At 33.2% G+C, this 24,573-nt stretch overlaps 1 protein-coding gene across 50 annotated transcripts in view; it reads right to left on the bottom strand.

Annotated features, from left to right (window-relative positions):
- The window catches only part of LOC145246585 (protein MTSS 1-like), a 395,811-nt gene that overhangs the window by 299,167 nt on the left and 72,071 nt on the right, over positions 1-24,573 (bottom strand). The window lies entirely within an intron of this gene.

The raw sequence follows: 24,573 nt of genomic DNA, 5'->3' as shown, positions 1-24,573 counted from the left end.
AAAAGAAGAAAAAAAAAGCCATCGCGTTATTCAAACTCCAAACATTTAAATTGTCAACATAAAACATCAACTACTATAAATATTAAGTAGGGCTATGACAACAGCATATTCTTATTGTTTTGATTTTCGAGTATATATCTGGCACAGTTAATCAATCGAGAACCACATCACTCTATATAAAAGTATATAAGATATCAACGGATACACACTCGAGAGTCAAAACAATGAAAAGAATATGCTGTTGTCCCAGCCCTAATGATAAGCCAATCCAATGAAATAGCAAATGTTATGTTGTCAACCAATAAAACCTTGCAATTCTTGTATGAATAGATAAAGCAAGAAAAAAAAAAAAAAAAAGAGACTAACCATTTTTAATGTATGGAATAAACAATCTAATTTTGTTATTCACTTATCTTGTTTATTTAAAAAAAGAAAAAAGTGCTAACAGGAATGTAATTCGCATCCTCTCTCACCGCAAAAAAAAAAAAAAAAAAAAAAAAAAAAAAAAAAATGGCTTATACTTATTAAAACGAACAGATTTTCAAAAATTGTGCATTGCACCATAGAAATGTAAAAAAAAAAAATACTTTGAAACAAAGTGTATACATTAAATAAAAGATCAGCAATATATTGGTGAGTTGCAAACATTTTATGTACATTTCTGCTGGAACTTTGTCAATGCTTAGAAAGAAATAACAGATTAGATAGCCGCATATATCGTTTGTTTTTATTGATTTTACTTAATTAGCCCAAAATGCAATAAAATCTGAAACAAAACTGACCAACGTTAAAAAGAAAAAAAAAGAAAAAAAAAAGTGAAACATTTTCGATGAATTAATAACACATTGAGACTGCAACAAATGCGCATCGCTTATTCATGAGTATGAGAAGCAATCGCATCTATTTTACTATATCTTACATCTGAGAGTGATTTTAGAGTCAGAGTGAAAGTAGAAAAAAAATAAAAATAAAGATATCGCATCATTCAAGAGAGAAAATAAAAAAAGAATAATAGATCAACTTTTCTATTTAGAGCAGGCATATCAAACACGCGGCCTGCGGGCGGCATGTGACCCATCATAGACACGCTTGCGGCTCGCACATATGATTTTCCTTTCTCCCACAATTCATTAGCATGAGGTTTGATACGTTTCGGCGTAGTAGAAGTGGGAGGAGATAATTTTCAGTCAAGTTTAATCTTATAAAACACAGCAAAACATCTAAGCCAAATAATAATTTAGCTTAAATGTTTTTTCGGGGGATGCGTCTAACTATTATAATTAACTAAAGTTTCCTTATTCTAATGTGTAGTTTTTACATTTTTAAAATGATATTTCTTATAGTATTGGTGCTACCATCCTTTATTTAAAACTAGCCTCGGTGCACGGCGTTGCCCGGGTGTTTGGAGGTGTGTGTTGGTTTTATTAAAAAAAAAAATAAAGGCTCAAAATTCATTTTTACAGGTAGTAATAATCTTTAAAAGATTTTGGTCTCAAAAACTTAATTTCTCTTTCGGTCTGAGCTGGTCATGTTCAACTTTTTGCGACCCTCATGATAATACCAATCAACTCCTATTGCCATAAGGAGACTTTTTGAGTTTGATATGTCTGATTTAGAGACTCTAGTCTCACTATCAAACTTGAGTCAGACAATGTCAGCAAAGTGGATTTCAGCACAGATAAATCTAAAGATTTTTTTTACTATAATAAAAAATGCAAGTATTAATTTTATAGTTCATCTAGAACAAGGTACATTTTTTTTTGGTAACGAAAAAGAGAGAGGTGAGTTGGTGGGTATTTTTACTCTGCAGATGTCGATTCCAGCTTATTAACAAATCCAAGGATTTTATCAAATCAATCAATTACAATTACATAATCCAAAAGACTAATCCTGTTAAAAACAATTTCCTTAATCTACTTTTAAGTATAGAGATTAAAAGATAAATATTACATGTGCTTGTTTATAAAATCTACCCCATTGTGTACTGAACATTACACTAACCAGAGCTCCCCCCCCCCTCAGATTATCTATTATAAACACAACAAATCGGAGAAATTTTGAATCGTTTCTCAATGTCGATTGTATTATTTTTGATAGTCTATATAATGTAACTACCTTTATATAATAGAAGACTAGCGGTGGGGCGCCAGGCATTGCCCGGTCATAAAAAAAAAAAAAAAATAGGTACCAGAAGCAAAACTGAAAGCAAAATTTTGTAAGAAAAAAAAAATGCGTGTGCTGGGCACGAACTCACATAACTTAAGAACATATTATCACACTGCAAATTTAGCTTTTTACAATAAAGCAACACAACAACGGTTTGTGCATGTGCGATTTGCAAACAGCTTCGAAAGCAAGAGTTTTATCTGCCCCCCCCTTCAAACGTTTCTACATGAAATTGACGATTTTCTCCAATTAAACAATATTATGTATCCGAGAGATTGCTCTTTCTAACAAGTGCCACGTTTGTGCCTGTCTGATGCCGATGACAAGTTTTTAGTGGACATAAAAACACACACAGATCCCTTTTATATAATAAATATTCCCCTTCTCCAAAAAGAGAAATAAACACTTAAAACACAGCCTGTCTTAATATATTCTTCAGAATCTGACCATGTGCGAGGTGGCACTAGACGACTTGGCATGTAATGTGGCGCTATGAACACCGCACTATGGATCTTTACAACCTCCACATACTTCCTCCCGAGTGTACCCGATTCTTGGAGAGAGAGAAGAAAAAAAAAATCAATGACAATATAATCAAGCTGGTTAAAAAAAACTTAACAAGTCGATTCAAAGAAAATACCTGACCAAACATTAAAGCAGAGACAAAACAACTGATGAAACCGAGCACGTGTGCATGGAGGGGGGGGGATAATCAGACCCCAGCAACCAGAGGGCATAATATACATCAATGCTACAAAGAACTATTAACCAAAGTTAGTGATTTCTACATCCCCTCCCCCAACTTCCTGGCCAACTTTTATGAAGCAGAGAGACGAATCAATAAACATTTTGGTTTTTAATAATATTATTGGCTCACTAACACGAAAAACAAAGAAAAAGAGAGCTTATGACTAAAGCACCCAGACTTTCCCACGGCTTTCTTCTGGCAACACTTTATGCGTCAACTTAAAAAAGAGTTTCCTTTGGTAACCATTCAACCTTTCACACAAAAACAAGTGATCTCTGATAAAAAAAAAAAAAATCTCAAAGCAAATTGTAACAAACAAAACTTTTTGACTATGATTAAAGTGTAGCATTTGTTTAGTCTCAGAAGATAATCCTTCCAGGCCTTACCTCCTCCTTTTGAAGGAGAGATTGGGTTGTAATCCACTGCTTCAGGTGCCCATATTCATGAGGGAGTGTTCAAAGCAGCATCAGAAGTGAATGATGTTCTAATAGATTTTATTGGACAAGAACTAAAATCAGCAGTTTTGTTCAACCGATCAACATTCATTCCTGAATGTTTGTGCATACTATAAAAACCCAAAGATAGACTTTCTCTTTCAAAAGAGGCAACGTATGTGTTTGCAATACAATTCTATCCACGCGTCTTTAGAGCCTGAGACCTCGAGAGACGCAACAAGAAACTTTCATGGATTACTAAACACAGCATTGGTATATACACTAACAGAAGTTAGTACATACACTCTCACAGTAACAAAACAGGCACACTAATACAAACACACACACTTTCATGCATATCTCATTTACACATACATACACAACCATCCAAAGCAAATGCGTACTCAATTTCTCCTTAGAGACAATACAATTCTTTTCACCAGAACGTTCTTAGGACTTAGTGAACATTTTTATTCAATGAACTAGTCTTTAGTTGTTAATAAAAATTATTTTCTATGGATAGACTTTTTTTTTTTTTTACATTTGGTAATCTATGCTCAAATGGGCTACATGGATAATTTTATTCTTTTTCTGGGAGGAGAGGGGCTCCTACATAAAAAGCGATTTTATGCCTAACTTTCATTTCATAGGGATAAGATTTCGGTAAATAAAGATGCATAACCAAAACTCAGTTTCTTCCCGCTTTCCCCTTTCTTTTGTTCTATTCCCTTTTTTTATTTTGATCAGACCATTAAAGATTTTTAAAAGGGAAAAATATTTGAAAACAAACATCAAAACCGTAAAAGTAAATTTCATCTCATCGATTTCACCGGATAAATTTAATGTAAATGTCTAAACATTATCTTTAATCAAATTAAAATTTGGAAAAAACTTTCTTTTTTTTTTTAGAAGGAAAATAACATTGCACCATTAGGTGCAAGTTGTCTTTATTAAAAAAAGGCAACACATTTCCAATTTATGTAGCATTGCATATGTGGTCGTAGTTATTGCAGTTTTTTCTGATATTAATAGAGTATCATTATATTGCTACGTCAGCAGAATTTCAGCCAATCACAGATTAGCTATTAGACATGTGATTGTGTCTGTGTGTTTGACCAACGAGTTTCAAACACCTAATAGAAAATTCACATTTCTTTATGGACATACAAAGATATTAAAAGTATATAGACACTCTTATTATCATTACTAATCAAGACTTTCGTCAGAGGTTCCTTATGATGATATTGATTATTTCCCTCTCGGTGATGCATTCGACAATCACTCGATTAAGTAAAGAGCGGAATCCTGAAGTTTGTGTCAATTTAATGTTGATTAAGTCCACCTTAAGATTAACCAATAATAGGACTCTTCCAAAACTAAAAATGCTAAGGCTCCTTTGACTTGTGCCACACGCAGTGATAGATTCATATCAAAACAAAGTGAATTAGTGCAAACTATGAATTGGTATTATTTGGATTCTTCGAACTACTCATTTTGACTGCTATTTTCACAATGTTTTGATCGATGTAACCTCCGACCTTCTTCTGGAATTTGTAGGGAATTTTGAATGGAATCCTTTATTTAATCCATGGTGGTTACACATGAAATGTACTCTCATTTCATTCAGCCATGAGCGGATAAAAGTATCAAGCAATTGTATCACTCACAATGAGGATTGAACTTTGAGCCACCAAAAGAGTATCACAATTGAATTTTACCAAGTACTTTATTTGTTGCACCACAAATTGCAAATTACTTAGGACTTCTATTCAGTCATGGCTGACAGAACGAGAGCATGCTACCCCGGTGGATTAACTGAAGGGTTCCATTTGAAATTTTGTGCAGATTCACAAGTTCAACAAAATACACCTAACGAGGATCAGAATTCACATCAGCAAGAAATGTAAACATAAGAGCAGAGATGAGAACGGTAGTTTGAAAAATCCGAATACAAATCATCGATCCTTACCTAAAAAATTTGAAAACATCACAAACGTTTGAAGTTTTTACTGTTTTCTTTTATTTTTTTGTTTTCCAGCTCAAAGTTGTGGCTGTTGATAAATGAAGCAGAAAATCTAAACATGTATGAATTAATTTTACTTCAATTGTTCTGCATCTATTAAACTAAGTACCATCATCCATTCTTTTAATGTGACCAAACCAATGGAGTCTCCTGTTCTGTACCCATCTCCCTATATTATTATTCAATCTTTCTCGGAGCTCATCAGATCCAAGCATCATTACACATACATCGTATCATTCTCATATCAACCTTCAAACTTAAATAAATTTTAAAACTAGATCAAGTTAGTGACGAAGGTCGACATTTTTCCCTTTGTCGTTAATAAAATGTAATGCAAATAAACTCAGCATAAAAATAATACAAAAAAAAAAAAAAAATCAAATACAAAGCTAATAAGGTCTTTAAAAACTTGAAAACATTTATGAGCAATATTTTTATTATTGGAATCCTTTGAGTAATTTGTATATTTATTTGCAGACTACGACACGAAACAACAACTACAAAGCAACTACTCTGATAACAGTCTGAAAATAAATATTTATGAATAATATTAGCAACTCTTAGAAAATAAAGGGGGAAATAGTAAAACTCTTATATAAACACTAAACAAAACTGAGAACAGTTGATGTAAAAAGGATGACAAAGCTACCAGAGTTTTTTTTTTTTTTTTTAACTTTTGTTTTATCTCAATAACAATATACATTAATTTTAAGTTGCAAGAATTTAAATGTAAAATTGGTCTTTTTCTTAACTTTGAGCCTTTCTATTTCCTTGCAGACAACATCAGATGTTGTGGTGTGTGATTTTGAGAGGCATCACAGATGGACTTGGAAAAATGCTAAAAAGTTTTAATCTCTGAAGAATCAGACACTCTGAATATTGGAAATTTTTCAAATGCAGAGTCGGAATTTTTAAAACCTTTTATAGAAATATTTCTTTTGAGTATTTCGTTGTCTGAATAACAGAAAAAGTTTAATTCAAAGCAGCCCGAGTTTCCAGATCAAACTTTTCTCATGAAATGGTATCAATTTTGCTTCTAAAATGAATGTCATATACGCAGGTATTTGACAAAATTATAAACATTGAAATCTTTAATCTCACATGGCATTAATGCTTCGTTCAAATTTGGTGCAATTAAGTCCAACAGTTTTCAAACGTATAAATGTTTATCAGTAATAGAATTAGTTTTACTTTTCATACAGAAAATTCAGGGTTCTACATGCTAAATTTGTTCCAATTTTATCCAATAGTTTTGGAGACTATACATGTTTGGAATTATTTGTGTACACATTTGATGAGAAATAATAAAAAATCTGATCAGAAAGCAACATATTCAGCAGATGAGAAAATATGAGATAAGGCTACTGTTAAATGGATCATACACTCACACATATATATATATATATATATATACACACAAACACAGTCATCGACATACGGCTTTGCTGTATCACAGCTCTTTAGTGCTTTCTCTCTCGATATATATATATATATATATATATATATATAGATATATATATATATATATATGACAAGTCCCCTTAAACAGTTTCATAAAGAGATTAATTCCTGGTGACCAAGACGAAAAGCACTAGTCCGCTAAGATTGTTGACTGGGTTCACATCACCTAACCAGCAGTAATTATCACTTTCTGATTGCATAAGCATGAAACTAGTGTCTATAGGTTTTTTTTATTATTCAATTTTCACCCCAAACAAGGCACAGTGCCACTTTGAAGCAGGGGGCTACTATTAGGGACTTAATTAGCGGGGTCATTATGAAGGGAGAAGAGTAGAAAGATGTTTGTTAACATTACACTTGAACTTTTGCATATCATTGCAGTTGGGAAAGCAGAATCCCGGAAGGGAGTTCCAAAGACCCGCAGTTCTGGGGAAGAAACTATTGGAGTAAAAGGCTTTCTTGCACCTAGGGATCTCTACTGTAAAGGGATGAGACTTAGTAGCTTGTCGGGTTTGTCGGGGGTAGTCACGTCGGGGAGGTACAAGTGTTTGCAGTTCGTCAGAGCATTCACCATTAAAGTATTTGTAGAACAGGCAGAGGGATGCAACATCTCGTCGATGGGACAGAGGTTGAAGCCTAGATGACAGTTCAGGACCTATCAGGTTGGCGACTCTAAAAAAAAAATATATATTTATTGAATATCATAATATACATATATACGTCGGTTTTAAATCCCAATAAAGAGGGACTAATATTTGTCTATGTCAGCCTTTTTAGCATCTTTTATATCTATCCCGTCAGAAAACCAAAAAAATTCAGGGAGACAGATATAAACAGAGGCTGAAGAGAGTCTGACATGGGCGACCAAATATTGTTTGGATTTGAAACCGATGGTATCAATGTTTTTTTTTTTTTTTTTAATCTTATATGACAAATAAATATTACACTCTTTAAATTTTCTTAATAATCAAGCATTCTACAAGGGTTTTCTTCCATTAACTTCTTACATGTTTTACTATCATGTCTAATATCTTTGGACTAAACAGTGCATAAATGAATGTGGTTCTGAAACCTGCTAGATCTTTTAGACTTATTTATCTGTGCGATTTTGACATAGTTAGGGAAGGTTGCCAGTACTTCACCTCAATCAGAAAGGAGACTAGTACATGCCTCATTCAGAAAACGGGGCTGGAGGAAATAAATAATAAAAAAAGGTTATAATCACTGTGTAAATGAATAAGCAGCTCATTTAAAACTTGATGTTCGTATCAACAGCTGCTTTATAAATACCGGAGACGATGAGATCAGTGTTGACAAAGCTGGCAGGTGAGGGGATTACACATATAAGAAGCAATCATCTTACACACGTGGAACTATAAATACAAGCTTATAATTGTCTTTGTTATAAAAACAAAAGCGCAATTGGAAAAATATCAACTATGACATGGAAAAGTGCAAACTAAAGCCCATTTTGCAAAGCTTTTTTTTTTTCTTTCTTAAAACTACTCGCCTGCAGAACCCAATATTGTCGAGCTGCTTCCTGGCTGAATCTAACATGATCGTTTTCAGGTCCTACATAAACAAGCTCTTCTTGATCCATCCTCTTCATCAAATTCTTCCCATCTTCCACCATTACCAATCATCATAGCATTGTTTCAGCATCCACCTGACACTAAGAAAATTATGTCTAAAACAATTTAGAGTTCACTCCCCTGTTTTTTTAAAGAAAATCTGGATTGGATGAAGGATTTTTTTTTTATGCAAAAGCAAATGAGAATTTTATCTTTTTAACAAGTTGCACCGATAAACAAGAGAAATCGATAAAATATACATGGTTTCGGTTTTCAGATAAAATGACAAAATAATTTTATACATTAGAAAAATCTTAAAATGTTTAGATTTTTGGTAATTTGCATAAGTGACTTTGTTATAATTTATGTTGCTTTTTGCACACTTTACTTAAGGAGAGGTTTTATAAAAACTATCACAAAAGAACTTTAAAAAGAAGGAAATCACAAACATTGGAGGAAGTTAATTTTGATTAAACATAAAATAAAAAATAAATAAAAAATAAAAAAGAGAAGAACGCCTCACCTATGCTAAATTGACTTTCTTTAAGGAAAACACTTCCCCCAAAACAACCGTTTTTTTTTTTGGGAAATCGCACAAGAAACAAGTATCTCTTATATTTGGAATTGTAAGATATATTTGATCGAATGCGATAATTGCTTTTGTTTGGTTTGTCTCTTACCTTTATCCAAAAAATGATCAGTGTTTTTGCCTTGATTTGTACAAGAAATAACCTTCCAAATAATTTCTAACAGATTTTAAAGAGAATGTGGTTTTTCAAAGTTTCAGGAATTGAATTTTTTCAATTCATAAAAAAAATATCTGATAAAATATAGCAATCTTTATATCATCAACAATTAACTGCATTTCAATGGCGTTGCCCGGGAATTCTTTTAATTTCATTTTCACATCTTGATCCTTTCTAATTTCATTCATGCTTGTAGAATGAGAAACACTTAAAACAGAATTTTTCCATTACCATTATAGTCCCAGATATTTCATTTGCCAAAATTTGTTCAAATATCTTCAAAATTGTTGATTTGTTTTTTAGTATAATTTCTGAATTCCTTGCCATCAAAAACTTTCCTGTGAAAATTTTTATGGTTCTAGCTAGTCTAGATAGACTTTTATTAAAGAAAAAGGAATTTTGTAATGCTGTGCTTTTCTGAAAGGGAATTGTATGCAGGATCTTTAAAACAACATTTTCTTAATTGCTTGGACTTAGTAACATTTTCACTGGTAAAAAAATTGAAAAAATTCGTGGGGTAAGGGTGACAACTTTATATTTTCTGGACGGTTTGCTACGAAGAAAAACGTGCGATCTTCACAAATAAGTTATCACATCCATACAATCTGGATTTGAATCAGCTGATATTTTGCCCCTTTTTGTTTTCTCAATAATATACAGCATAATTACATTGACAGCAGTTCTCATTAGATCATTCAAGTTAAGCAACAATGAGCTTGGCCAGTATCAGATGGTTGGCCATTTGGGAATAATAGACACTATATTACACTAGAGATGTAGAAATTTCCAGGTTAGTATTTCTTATCCATCCATAGCCTTGAGCCCCTGGAGGGGACATAGGCCTTCCACAACATCTGTAGAGGTTTTTGTAAAGTTCTTTTTCGGGGTGAGGGTGTTGGCCCCACACCCAACCTTCCCAGAAGGTACTTACAGCGCCTAATTTTTTTTAATGGTCACCCATCTGGTACTGGCCAGGCTCAAGGTTACTTAACTTTGGTGATCTGGCAAGAACCGGTTTGTCAACATGATTGTACCGTATTCGGGGTGTGTATAAAACCACTAGGAGAGATGCACTCTCAGTCTTCATTAAGACATGCATCGAGGAGAAAAGCTTGAAACTGAGGGCTATTATTTGCTAGGTCTTGTGATTGAATTGACTGAGGTTAGCAGTGATCCAAAAATGTGGATGATCCTACACAAAGCATTCACCACTATAAACATTTGTGTGAATTTCAGACAACTTAGCTGCCTGAACTTCATATGCCAGGATTCAAGATATATATGTATATATACATACACCAAGTTAAAAATATTCAAGAATGATAACTAATGAATTTAATAAGGTCATTAAGAGTGCTCAATAAAAGAAGAGCAAGCTATATTTTTATTAATATAAACAAATTTACATGGTTGCGACACTGGACATGTTAATGTTTTGGACAAATGGTCGGTTAAAATCAGAAGTCCTTATCAGGTGACTTAATAATACTTTGATGAAAACTTCTGGTTTTAACCGATCATTTGTTCGAAACATTAGCAATATTGCGACCATGTAAATTTGTTTCTATTAATAATAATTATATATAATTTGAGATTGTTATTTTCCAGAGGTAAAGTAACTAGTAAAATATAACGAGGTTAATACAAGAATGCTCAATACCAAAGTAGAGCAAATATATATATATACATACCCGCAGAACATTTTATCTTGTTGAAAAATGATTTGCCTTAACTCTTAATATTGTTTGTCTCTTGGGTACAGGGTGGAGAGTTTAAGACAGCTGCACTTTTATTTTGATGGTCTGTTCAGTTCCTTTGAGAGATAAGAGATTTTTTTTGTCTCTTTATCTTCGACATTAGACGCGAAGCCATTATTTTGAATGCTGTATAGTTTATATAAATCGTGCTAAAAAACAGATCAGAAGTGCATTAGATTTTTAGTTCTAAAGTTTAAGTTTAAAAATGTGCAAATAAAGACTAAAATGAGTACACTGCATCCTGGGCAACACCGGGAAGGTACAGAGAGTAATTTATAACAGTGCTTCATTTCAATCATTGTTAGGTCATTTCGTACTTGTCATTTTGGTAAAACAAAAAATACAAGGTGAAATGATAAATTCTGGTCCTAGAAAAGACGACATGATTCTATTTCCGTTTGATGAAAACTATTTTTTTTGTTGCAGACCATCTACAAGTTGGCCAGTTGTGAACAAATCCCAAGAGCTATAGAAGCCTTCTATCATGTTTGAAAGTGACACAATGTTCAACAAGCAAGATTGGAGATGTGCCACTGTACAACTCATGCTCTCTATCGATCCAAGGTATGACAACCGGACCATTGCCAGCACCCTTAAAATTTAAATCCAGATGGTTCAGTGCTTGAGAGCACAGCTCAACAAAGTTTCTGGCCATGGTTATGGTCTTTGGCGTGGTTTCAAGTGAGGGCAACATCATGCCACCTCACATCTTCAAAGTCGGCTTGACAGTCAACACCAAAGTGTACCTGGATGTGATGAAGAGTGTGCTGATGCTCTAGTGCAATCAAGTGATCACTGGTGCACCCTGGCTTGGCTTCAGAAGGAGTGCTATGACCTTGTACCCTTCTCTCACTGCCCACCTCCTTCCCCAACCTGGACTACTTCGTTTGGTCATACATTGATAACATCATTAACATGACCTTCCACAACACCAAAGCCAATCTGATCACCGCCATCTGCCGAGTATTCACCAAGCTCCAGCTGGTTCTTGTGGAAAAGGTATGCTCCCAGTTCTGGATCCGTATTGAGGTAGTGATTGAGGCTGAAGGCAGCTACATTAAATAGATGTCAGCTCTACTACATAATCAAGCTGTCTGAATTGATTTTTTCAATAAAAGTTTAACAATAAAGCTGTAGTGTCTTTTCTTTAGGGCGACAACTTTATCGTTCCACCTTGTATTTTGTAGATAGTCTGTAAATCTTATTTAACCTTAGATGGAAATCAACAGCATCCTTTCTACTCATAGTAGTCATAATGAGCCTTGAAGTAATGGCAAATAACGAGTGACCCCCCCCCCTTCATTCAAGCTACCCAATTGAGGCCTGACAAAATGCAAGACCATATGCAGGTTCAGGCTGGAGTAAATAGAATTGGAGTTGTTTATAGGATTGGGAAGTAGAGTATGCAGAAGATAAGGGTTGGGAAAGATAGATTCCAGAGGTGATGGCGTAGGGCATGGATAAACACCTTGCTCAGGAGTGTCCAAAAGTACTTTAGTTTCATGCCAGAAATACATTTTCTGTACAAGCTACGTGCATGCGAGAGTGTATAGAAACGAGGTTGCTGAGTCAGAAAGTATTTAAGGTCTGACTGCTACTTAAACTCCTGGGATTTCAACAATTCTGACTTAGCTCCTGTTCATGTTCAAGTCTGCCAATACTCAGATTTGATTCTTCAGAGATTAAAAAATCTGTCTATTAACATTCTTATGAGTTAGATTCTTTTGGAAGTCGGATCCCCCACCCATCCCCCAAAAGAACTTAACCCTTAGAATAACAGACTGCATATTGGAATCAAACAACTCCACTGGAACAACTTCCACAATACATAAACAAATGTAAACAGTCACAAAATTATAAAAATAAAATATGCTACAAGGAAAGACTAGGATTTGTGGCATAAACTTATGTCAAAAACTGTCAACAGAGAATAGAAGTGTAATAAATGTTTTCATTAGAGAAACCAGAACTTCAGAAGTGACATTTTAAACTAATTTGGATTTCTATTTAAATCTCTCTCTCTCTCTCTCTCTCTATATATATATATATGACCTTGTCTGTCTGCAGAACGATTTCTACCAAACTGTCAACTTTTAGTTTATAGACTGGAAACTCGATACATGGGGTATTCAGACCTGTGGAATAAGATTTATTTTTTAGAAAAAAAAAAAAGCTAAGGGGCCAAAATGCTCTATGCATACACAAATATACATTTATAACTTAATTTGTCAAGTTTGCTATGCAGGTGTCGTTAGCTCAGATGGTAGCAAATACTGCTAGAGAGCTAAATGTTTTGTTTCTGATTCTAACTGATGGTACTCAAGTCATCTTTATTTTTTAACTTTTAAAAATCACTGGTACAATATAATAATCAATAAAAAAAATGGCTCTACAATAATAGGTAAGAAATCTATATAAATTAAAATATATTTTAGTGTATTTTATGCTTAGGTAATGCTGTGCAGTGTGCTAGATAAAAATAAAAGCAAAAAATTAATCTTTTCTATTGCACTAATGAAGACACCTTCTCAATTATAATATACCTACTTCATTATTTAACATTGTTACCTATTTATAAATGCTTGACACTGGTGACCATTTATTTTTGAACGTGGGATCTGTAGAGTCCAACCTCCACAATTTGATACATGGCTAGTGTTATACAAGTTTCATGCCACTGCACCTCGTAACAGCAAACACCTCTTTTGATAAATCTCAGTTGGCATTGGCAGATGAACACATTCAGCAACACTAAACAAAAGTTTCTTCATAGCTTTTGCTAGGCATGATACGGAGCAATTGCTTATCTTGCTGAACCAGTCGTTCATCCCCCCCCCCCCGGTTGTTGTTGCCCAGGTGTTAATTGCATTAAATACCATTCTATGTGTAGGAGGTGACAAGTTATGAGAACTTGTTTTTGCACAAAAGGCCAGACCTATTTAAACCGGGTCCTCATTGCCACAGATCGAGACAGACGGACAACTATAATCAGATGTGATTTTAAATATTTCACCTTTATTATTAAACCAGCGGGGGGTACCCGGCGTTGCCCGGGTGTTTGGAGGTGTAAAAGAAAAAAAAAGTTTTGGTCGGAAGGTAGGATTGAACCCTGAAGCCTTTATGCGAAGGTGGAAACAAAAGAGAAAAAAAGCCAGACACCTGACCATCTTGGCCACAAAGAAGAGAAATTAATAAATGTATTCAGTTATGGTTTATAAACTGAAATATACATGTGCGAGGAAGTGGCGTCATATTTGACCTAGTTTTGCGCTGCAAGTCAGCCGCCTCATCATTCACTTTTCGAAAACGCGGCGAGCTGGTAAAAGTCGCGCAAATTAAATACACACGCGACCCCTGTTGTTAAGTCGTAGATATTATCATTTAGACGTGATATAAAAAGTTTTAAGGAGCACCAAGAGAAGGCCTAGGATAAAAGCCTTTCGCAGACATACTTACATTTTCGCTTTTATATGTATAGACTAGCAGGGGGGAGGGGGTGCGTTGGCAGGTCGTAAAAAAATAAATAAAATAAAAAACAGAACTTTGGTGCCATCAGCTAGAAGCGAAACTGAAAGCAAAATTTTGTAAACAAAAAGAAAAAAAGAAAAAGAAAAAAAGAAAAAAAGAAAAAGAAAAAAAGAAAAAGAAAAAAAAGGAAAAAAGAAAAAAGGAAAAAAGAAAAAGGAAAAAAGGAAAAAAGAAAAAGGAAAAAAGAAAAAGGAAAAAAGAAAAAGGAAAAAAGAAAAAGGAAAAAAGAAAAAGGAAAAAAGAAAAAGGAAAAAAGAAAAAGGAAAAAAGAAAAAGGAAAAAAGAAAAGGAAAAAAGAAAAGGAAAAAAGAAAAGGAAAAAAGAAAAGGAAAAAAGAAAAGGAAAAAAGAAAAGGAAAAAAGAAAAGGAAAAAAGAAAAGGAAAAAAGAAAAGGAAAAAAGAAAAGGAAAAAAGAAAAGGAAAAAAGAAAAGGAAAAAAGAAAAGGAAAAAAGAAAAGGAAAAAAGAAAAGGAAAAAAAGAAAAGGAAAAAAGAAAAGGAAAAAAAGAAAAGGAAAAAAAGAAAAGGAAAAAAAGAAAAGGAAAAAAAGAAAAGGAAAGAAAAGGAAAAAAAGAAAAGGAAAGAAAAGGAAAAAAAGAAAAGGAAAAAAAAGGAAAAAAAAGGAAAAAGGAAAAAAAAGGAAAAAAAAGGAAAAAAAAGGAAAAAAAAGGAAAAAAAAAGAAAAGGAAAAAAAAGAAAAGGAAAAAAAAAGAAAAGGAAAAAAAGAAAAGGAAAAAAAGAAAAGGAAAAAAAGAAAAGGAAAAAAAGAAAAGGAAAAAAAGAAAAGGAAAAAAAGAAAAGGAAAAAAAAGAAAAGGAAAAAAAAGAAAAGGAAAAAAAAGAAAAGGAAAAAAAAGAAAAGGAAAAAAAAAGGAAAAAAAAAAGGAAAAAAAAGAAAAGGAAAAAAAAAAAAGGAAAAAAAAGAAAAGGAAAAAAGAAAAGGAAAAAAAAGGAAAAAAAAGGAAAAAAAGGAAAAGGAAAAAAAAGGAAAAAAAAGGAAAAAAAAGGAAAAAAAAGGAAAAAAAAGGAAAAAAAGGAAAAAAAGGAAAAAAAGGAAAAAAAGGAAAAAAAGAAAAGGAAAAAAAGAAAAGGAAAAAAAGAAAAGGAAAAAAGAAAAAGGAAAAAAGAAAAAGGAAAAAAGAAAAAGGAAAAAAGAAAAAGGAAAAAAGAAAAAGGAAAAAAGAAAAAGGAAAAAAGAAAAAGGAAAAAAGAAAAAGGAAAAAAGAAAAGGAAAAAAGAAAAGGAAAAAAGAAAAGGAAAAAAGAAAAGGAAAAAAAGAAAAGGAAAAAAAGAAAAGGAAAAAAAGAAAAGGAAAAAAAGAAAAGGAAAAAAAGAAAAGGAAAAAGAAAAGGAAAAAAGAAAAGGAAAAAAGAAAAGGAAAAAAGGAAAAAAAGGAAAAAAGAAAAGGAAAAAAGAAAAGGAAAAAAAAGAAAAGGAAAAAAGGAAAAAAGAAAAGGAAAAAAGAAAAGGAAAAAAAGAAAAGGAAAAAAAGAAAAGGAAAAAAAGAAAAGGAAAAAAAGAAAAGGAAAAAAAGAAAAGGAAAAAAAAAGAAAAAAAGAAAGAAAAAAGAAAGAAAGAAAAAAAACGACATGTGCCGGGCACGAATTCACATAACTTAAGTTAGTAAGCGAATATATATATTATTCCTTAATTGGAATTTTTTATTTTGAGATGAGCATTTTTATGTTAATTTTATTTTTATTTCGGACTATTAGTCTCATCTTTATTAGTTTTTTTTTTTTTTTTTTTTTAAATCTTTTTATTGGTTCACAACGTTTCGGCCAACTTCCTCTAGCCTTCGTCAGGTGGTAACCGCGACGGATAGGAACTTCGAATCTCCTAACTGCATTCTCAGCCATCACTGCCATCCGTAGTTGTTGTCGTCTCACCACATTTTTGACCAATTACCTCTGGCACGCTTTGGGTGGGATTGAAACCGCTATCTTCAGACAATGCTCATCTGGAACCGTAGAGATTCAACGTCTATCAACTGCGCCACGGGCCCCGAAGGGCGATCAAGGTTGGATTCTTTGATCTTATAAATCCACATTTATTTATTATCTGATCTTCCATAGTCGGGTCCGTACCGATTGGTATATATATATATTATTCCTTAATAAATGTGGATTTATAAGATCAAAGAATCCAACCTTGATCGCCCTTCGGGGCCCGTGGCGCAGTTGATAGAGACGTTGAATCTCTACGGTTCCAGATGAGCATTGTCTGAAGATAGCGGTTTCAATCCCACCCAAAGCGTGCCAGAGGTAATTGGTCAAAAATGTGGTGAGACGACAACAACTACGGATGGCAGTGATGGCTGAGAATGCAGTTAGAAGATTCGAAGTTCCTATCCGTCGCGATTACCACCTGACGAAGGCCAGAGGAAGTTGGCCGAAACGTTGTGAACCAATAAAAAGATTAAAAAAAAAAAAAAAAAAAAAAAACTAATAAAGATGAGACTAATAGTCCGAAATAAAAATAAAATTAACTTAGTAAGCGAATGTTTTTATCGATGGACCCAGGAGGATGCAGATGTTATAACGTGGCAACTTTAGCTATATGAAATAAAAGAATATAAAGGTTAGGGTATGCATGGTTTGCAAACCGCATTGAAAGCAAGATTTTTATCTAATTCCTCCCCTAAAACAAAACGCCATTTCTGCACAAAATTGACAAATTTTTTCACTTTTTAATATTATGTGTCCAAGAGATTGCTCTTTTCAAGATACTGCGTTCATGCCTGTACGATGTGGATGACAAAAGATTTTAGCGAACATACAAACACACACAAACATTTTCCAATTATATAATAGAAGACTTGTTCAGAAATGAATATGCTTCATTCACCATGAGACTTTCTTGCCTCAGCACTCTAGAGAAGTAGTTACTAATTGCAGCTGTGCCATCCTCATAGCCAGATTGAACAAAAGATGGCCGCCATCTGAAATACCAAAGCAACACTGCTGTTCTGTTTTTAAAATAAGAGAGGTCTTCAATAAACTTCCAGACATTTTTTGTATAAGTATTTAAAATTGTCATAGACTCTTGAAAATTCAGTATGTTATTGTTATACATCTTATGAGATAACAAACCAAATTGTAGGATTTCAGTTCAAACAAACGGCTACAGCAGCAATTAGAATACACCCTACCAAAGTCTGATTGTCACGGGGTGAATTTCAAAAATGCAATCTGGACGTGAGGACAGTTTAGAAGAACGACATGCAATAAAATTCTGTTTTAAACAGAAAAAATGCCACAGAAACATATGGAATGCTTCAGACTACTTTTGGACCATCTTGCATGAATTGAGCATCAGTTTTTGAGTGGCATAAGAGATTCAAGGGAGGTATGGCGTCTGTGATGGATGGTGAGAGGTGTGAGAAGAGTAAGAAAGTTAGAACACCAGAGTTGATTAGCCAAATAAAGAACTTCATGGATAACGACTTTTGTATATCTATGTCAGTGTGGGAACTGCAAGGAACTGAATATGTGGAAGATTTATGCAAAGTCTGCTCGAAGGGTGGCCAGAGAAGATCAGAAAGAAAGATGTCATGGGCATCAGTTCCTCACGCTCTCTATAGTCTAACCCTTGCTATCTGTGGCTTTTGGTTATTCCCTAAGTTCAAGGAAAACCTTAAAGTCTATCATGAGACAATTGAGGGGATGAAAGAGGCTGTGATGGGGGGGGGGCATTGACATGCTCACACAAGAGGACTTCCATGGGGCCTTTCAGAAATTGTTAGAACGGTAGAACAAGTGTATTGCGACCAGAGAAGAATACTTCGAAGGGGACTAGAGTTTTATGTGTGGACGATCAATAAAAGTGCCCATGTGAAAAAAAGTTTGGAAACTTATTGAAGGCACCTCGTAACTAATGTGATAATGATGCAGGATAGAAACACTGAAAGCACACCATTTTGCTTTACATTCTTCATACAAAGAATATTTTGAGATTTAATTTTCAGAGACTTGTCTAAAAGAACATAAAAAGTCACATGACAAAATAGCTACTCATGAATGACATCATTTGTTACCCTATGGTGGATTGAGCTCTCTTGTAAAGAAATACATGGTTGTCACTAAGCATAAAGTATTAGTCTATATAATTAGAATTGAGTTCTTAGTAACTTGTAATGCAAACAAAGATACAAAAAACATATGAATTTAATTATTTATGAGATGAGTGCAGTGATGTACGGATAAGATTGTTAACTACTGCATAAGCAGACCAGTTTTGAATCTATAGTCGAAACCGTCACCATGTTTAGCCACACTAAAAAAACAGCTGTTTGTGAATGCACACACACGCGCGCGCGCACACACACACACACACACACTACCTGTTAAAGTATTTGAACACACAATCATTTGTATCGAGTTAAAAATAAGAACACTACATGATGAATAGGACAATTGTTTTGCCAACAACAAAATGTTTATTCTCTATATACAGTTTTGTCTTTTTAAAAATCAAAATAAAATTTTTAATTTCTATCCTAAATCACGTTCAAACTATTTTTTTATGTGTAAAAAAAAAAAAATCCAAATTGACCTATATTATATTGATGAGTTTCTAAACGAATGTTTTTTTTTTTTAATAATTTTTCCTTCTGCCCCAAATCTGTAATGGTTCATATAATCTTTAGAGCGTTACCATTTGTTAAAGTGTCTATGGCAAGTATTCCTTGAAAATTATTGTTTGAAAAGATTTCAACACCAAATACATATTCTTCATATTTCTATTGTAAGCCTTGTTAATTATTTTATGGTTCAGAACTTTTGAGATGAGGCTTGACAATTTAGATTATTTAGACTACTAGTCTCATTTTGTTATTCTCGCAACGTTTCGACCAATGTGTCATACTTTGACATGCATCTTTTCAAACTCTGGAATCTATACAAAATTTAGAACTGAACCCATTACTTCACCCAAAGGGATGGATTGTTCTTGTTCTGTCGCCCATGACTGGATAGAAGTGTCAAGTCATTTGTATTACTATTAGGTTAAGAAAGTTCTTGCAGAATTTTTAATTTCGATTTTAAATTATGTATTTTCAAACATGTTTTCATTATAACTTTACTTTATATATCATTTTAAAGAATGTTTTTCGTTCTATCTAATCGTTTAAATTAAAATCGTTTTAAAACAATTATGTCTTTTCAGAATGTTGAATACAAGATGGTAAAAAAGCAAATTTGTACAATTTTCTTTTTTCAAGTCAACTTAGGCCAAAAAACTGCTGAAACAGCTTGCGATATCAATGAAGCCTTTGGCTCAGGAACCACTACTAAACGCACAGCACAATGGTGGTTTAAGAAATTTTGTGGCAGTGATGAGTCTTGAAGATAATGAGCACAGGAGTCGGCCATTGAATGTTGACAATGATCAATTAAGAGCCTTACTCATAGCCAATCCATGCATAATTGTTAGAGAACTTCTGAATCAGATGTAACATATATAACGATTTCCAACCACTTGAAACTGATTGGAAAGACAAAAAAACTTCATAAATTGGTGCCTCATGAACTGAACGACCAAAAGAAACGCTATTATGAAGTGTCATCTTCCCTTCTTTCACGCAACAAGAACGACCATATGTTGTTAAACCGACCCTATAGAAGTTGAACGAATTGAGCTACGAAACTGCCTCATCCACCATACTCTCCAGACCCTTCACCTATTAACTAGCATATTTTTCAAGCATCACAACAACCTTCTGCATGAGAAATGCTTCAGAAACCAAAGAAATATCAAAAATTTCATTGCCACCAGAATGCAAGATTTTTACACTTGTTTAAATAAATACACTTGTTTTGCGTTGGCAAAAGTGTTAAATTTTTTCTGATAGTGCTTATTTTGATCAATAAATTTGTGGGAGCCAAGATATGCTCATCTGAATTTAAAAGTTAAAAACCGCAAGAACTTTCTTGTTAACCTGATATGAAATTTATTTTGAATATATATTCAAACAAACTAACAACTCCATGGAAAAATACAACCGAGACTTGTAATCTGGTTTTAAACAAATGTACTAGTTCCAAAGAGGAATTTCTATAAGATTTGTTTTTTTTTTTGTATTTCATATCCGACCGACAAAGATGATCCTCTGAAAATTATCTCTCTATGAAAAATAAATATAATACATTAATCCGTGCTTCTAAATGTCCAACCAAATGCCAGGAAGAGATTGATAAGCAAATGAGTTTTCGGCATTTCATTGCTTTTGCTTTTATTACCGACATCACACGTTTGTTTACACACAAAACATACGTGAATACTTGAGTATATAACATTTTAAACCGTACACAGACAGACGACAACTATGTTAGAAAAAAAAAAAAAATGGTTGAAACTCGTTTTAAAACAAACGGTATAAATTAATGGCAGACCTGAAGAATCTTGCCCCCCTTCACTATTTTTTTTTTAATTTTCATCTTTTTTCTATCTTTAGCAGATTATTATTGAATGTACACTAGTCTACGAGACTATTTAAAAAAAAAATGAGAAAAAAAAAAGTCAATATTTAAATATTTGTAATGCAACATTCTAGTAAACCGATCATCCATTTTTTAGAACAAATTGGTTTTAGGCCAAATTTCGCGAATTTAGACTTTCTTAAAGCAGTTTAGGCTGTTTTTAGATTTAAAAAATAAAATTTAAGAAAAGGCTAAACTATTTTATTAAAAAGGCTAAAGTTGCAAAATTTGGCATAAAAACGTCGCATGGTTCCAAAATGGGTGATCAGTTTACTAGTGATTTTTTTTTCTTCATTTTCTTTGATAATCCGATAGACTAGTGTACATTCAATAATAATCCAATGAAAAAATTGAAAACAAACGAAAATAAAGAGGCAAGATTCTTCAGGTCCAACAAATTAACAAACGTAAGGTTTCAAAACCAATTTATAGATTTCTAACAGGCTTTTTCATTTAATATTTGACAGAAAGAGGAAAATCTTTTGAAAATTATCATTCCCAACGAGGAAAAAAAAAAAAAAAAAAATTAAAACTTGCTTTTTCATTGTCCTAGCAAATGTTAGAATCTAATAAACATGTTTTTGCTTTATCAAAAAAGCCGATATTGCGCACCCGCACATGTGATGATTACAAAGACCAGTAAAAACATTCGGCCGTGTATCGATTGCAATTTTTAATGATATAGTGACCAGCATCTGATTAATGATCTACCAAATAAACCGACTGCCACAAGACTGTAACAGTTCATACATGGTTGCTTGTCGATGCTGTTAATAAGCAGACAGTCACTATTGATCAAAACTATATTTGCCCAGAATGAGGCCACCATACTGCGGTGCTTTTCAGAAAAAGTGTGAAGTTATTTTCGGCTCCAAAGAATTACAATCATTTGGCATTCTCTACGGCTTCCATTTTTTTTTTTTTTTTTTCAATTCTTTTAATTCTTTCCCAAACAACTTTCTGACATTTTATAAAACTTCTGATGAAAATATTCATATAACTCGTCTTTTTAAGCGTTATTTACAAATGCTTGCTAAACAAGCAGAGTTAAAACAAACTAATATGATCAGTAATTTTTTTAAGAAAAATATATGTAAAAAAAAAATCCGTCAAAATATTTGGAATGAGGCATTAAATACGAGGTGTGTTCCAAAAGTAATGCCTCTTATTTATTTTTAAATTTCATCTGAATTGATCAGAGGGAATTGCAAATTGTTATGATGACTGAACTTATGCATTCATAACCTGGAAGTTCCATCTCTATTGCAGATATTGACGGTGTGAGACTAAGAAAGTAACCCCTCTCATAGACGTGTGTCTGAAGCAGAGATGCATAATTAAATTCCTGGCAAAAGTCTGAGAATGATGGGGACTGTAGAAAGAAATTCAAAAGCACAAAAGATCGCTTGTTTTAATCATATTACTCCCATCTTTGTAGCTCTTCAAAGTTTTAAGAAAAAAAAAAAAAAAAAAAGAAAAATAGGTTTTACTTTTGGAAGATCCTAATATCTTTAGATTTTGGAATAGACTTCATAATTAATCAAAGCAAAAAAATAAATAAATAAATAAAATAAATATATATATATATATATATATATATAGGCAAGATGCCATTCCTAGTGCCCATCCAGTGCGTATTGGTGGAGACCATTATTTTTATAAAAATCATCTCTAGCTGATTGCTCATCAAGGCTAAAGAGTGCTTCCCCTACCATTTTAGATTTGTTTTTTCATTATTAAGAGAGAAAAGAAAATACCGATTCTGTGCTCAGTAATTGATGGCAGAGTTCAAATTTTGTTGAGAATATGCAGAGGTGGAGGGGGGGGGAGGTCGAACACATTCGTTGAAATGTGTATACACTATCAGTACCGTTTTGAGTCCCAGTTTCAGATTTAATAGCAAAAAACTATTTCAAAACATTAAACAACGGTCAAGCCTTCCACTTTCTTGGTTTTACATGAGATTTTGTTGGTTAGGTCCCATTGAAAGAGTGGAGTAGACTGCTCGAATTAATAGATTTAGAACAGTTGAGGTAGCAGGGCTAGTTGACAGGGGATGGCAAAGGAAACCATGGCAGGAAGTGATAAGAATGAAGAGAAAGAGGGATCAATAAAAACCTGGCCAGAGATAGGTTAGTTCGGACGTTATCAAACATATGCCAGCATGTAAAACAGATATGATGGTTGTTCCAAAAGTAAGGCCTATTTAAAAAAAAGTTGAAGAACTACGAAGACGGAAGTAGTATCATTAAACGAGCGACCTTTTGTGCTCCAGAATTTATTTTTTCACATAGTCACCACCATTCTCACTAAACTTTTGCCAGAAATTTAATGATGCATCATTGCTCCTGATGCATGTCCATGATAGAGGTTGTTTTCTTAGAGTGTCACATCGTCAATATTTGCAACAAAGAGATCATGGATTCATAAGTTCAGTCATTATAACAACGAAATTTGCAGTGCCCTATGATCCATTTAAGCTGAATAAAAAATAGGAGGCATTACTTTTGAAACGATCCTCGTATTAACCCGAATGTGATGATTTAAACTATTCATATATCGACTTCCAACTCCATTTTAAATGATTATTTTTGATTCGTTGTGTATTTTATAGGTTGATGTTTTCTATGCATTTAAAACCAATTATATAATTCAACAAATTTAAACGCATGCGCAACATCAGAATACGCATAAGTTAAAATTTAAATATGGGGGGGGGGACACATCACTAAATGAAAAGTACACCCAAAGAAGGCCAAAGGGTAGGTATTTAGGTATTTATTTGCTTCCCTGCGAAATGTGATGCAAGGTCGTTTTTAATGTGTGGGAAAACCAGCTCTCCAAAAAGGGCCATTCTGGAAGTAGGCAAAAATAAAATTGTTTTAGTTTCCCCCCTCCATTGACTAAGGACAATTTATCTTGAGTGTAGCATCAGAACAGATACTACACTCTGAAAAAAAAACAAACAAAAAAAACTATTACACACAGACACACATGTAACCATTGTAATCTGCAAACTCAGACAAAACTAAAAAAAAACCCTAAAAACATGCAAGATTCAAACCTATGCTCTGAAGTGAGCGTCTTGTTATCAAATATGCTACTTAGCATACCACCATGAGTAGTAAAACGAGACTAAACTTAAGCGATCAGCATCTTTTGATATCTCCCTTGTTTTGCTGTTGATATTCATGATCGAGCAGTAAATAGATCTTCAGTGGCACAGGTTCGAATCCTGTTAATGAGTTTATTTTTTATTTTTAATTTCTAGCCATTATTTTCAACCTCTCATTTCAGCATGCCAGTTGAATTTATAATTATTGTTTTTTTTTTACAAATTAATACAAATATTTTCTTGGCTTTGACTGCATGAATTTTTATTGAAACATCCAAGAAAAAAATTTTTTTTTTAATGGAACACATTCTGTTATTACAATTTTAGAACAATACAAATGATGAAAATTCCATTGTGCTTGTCTGAAGTTCTAAGCGAAAAGATATAAAAAGAATGAGCGGAAAAATGTCAATTTATTGAAACAATTGAAAAACCAGAATTTTTTTTGTTAGGTTCAAAGATTGGAGAATAAACGAAATCAAAGTCTAATGTATCAGTATTGCAATGAAATCGGCACCGTAACACGTGTGTGTAAGCAAACGTTGTT

Source organism: Euprymna scolopes, chromosome 24, assembly GCF_053919585.1.
Source record: "Euprymna scolopes isolate OS-2025 chromosome 24, ASM5391958v1, whole genome shotgun sequence".
In the NCBI taxonomy this organism is placed as follows: Eukaryota; Metazoa; Mollusca; class Cephalopoda; order Sepiida; family Sepiolidae; genus Euprymna; species Euprymna scolopes.
The sequence above is the reverse complement of the archived record's forward strand: the minus strand, read 5'-3'. Positions and strand labels throughout refer to the sequence as shown.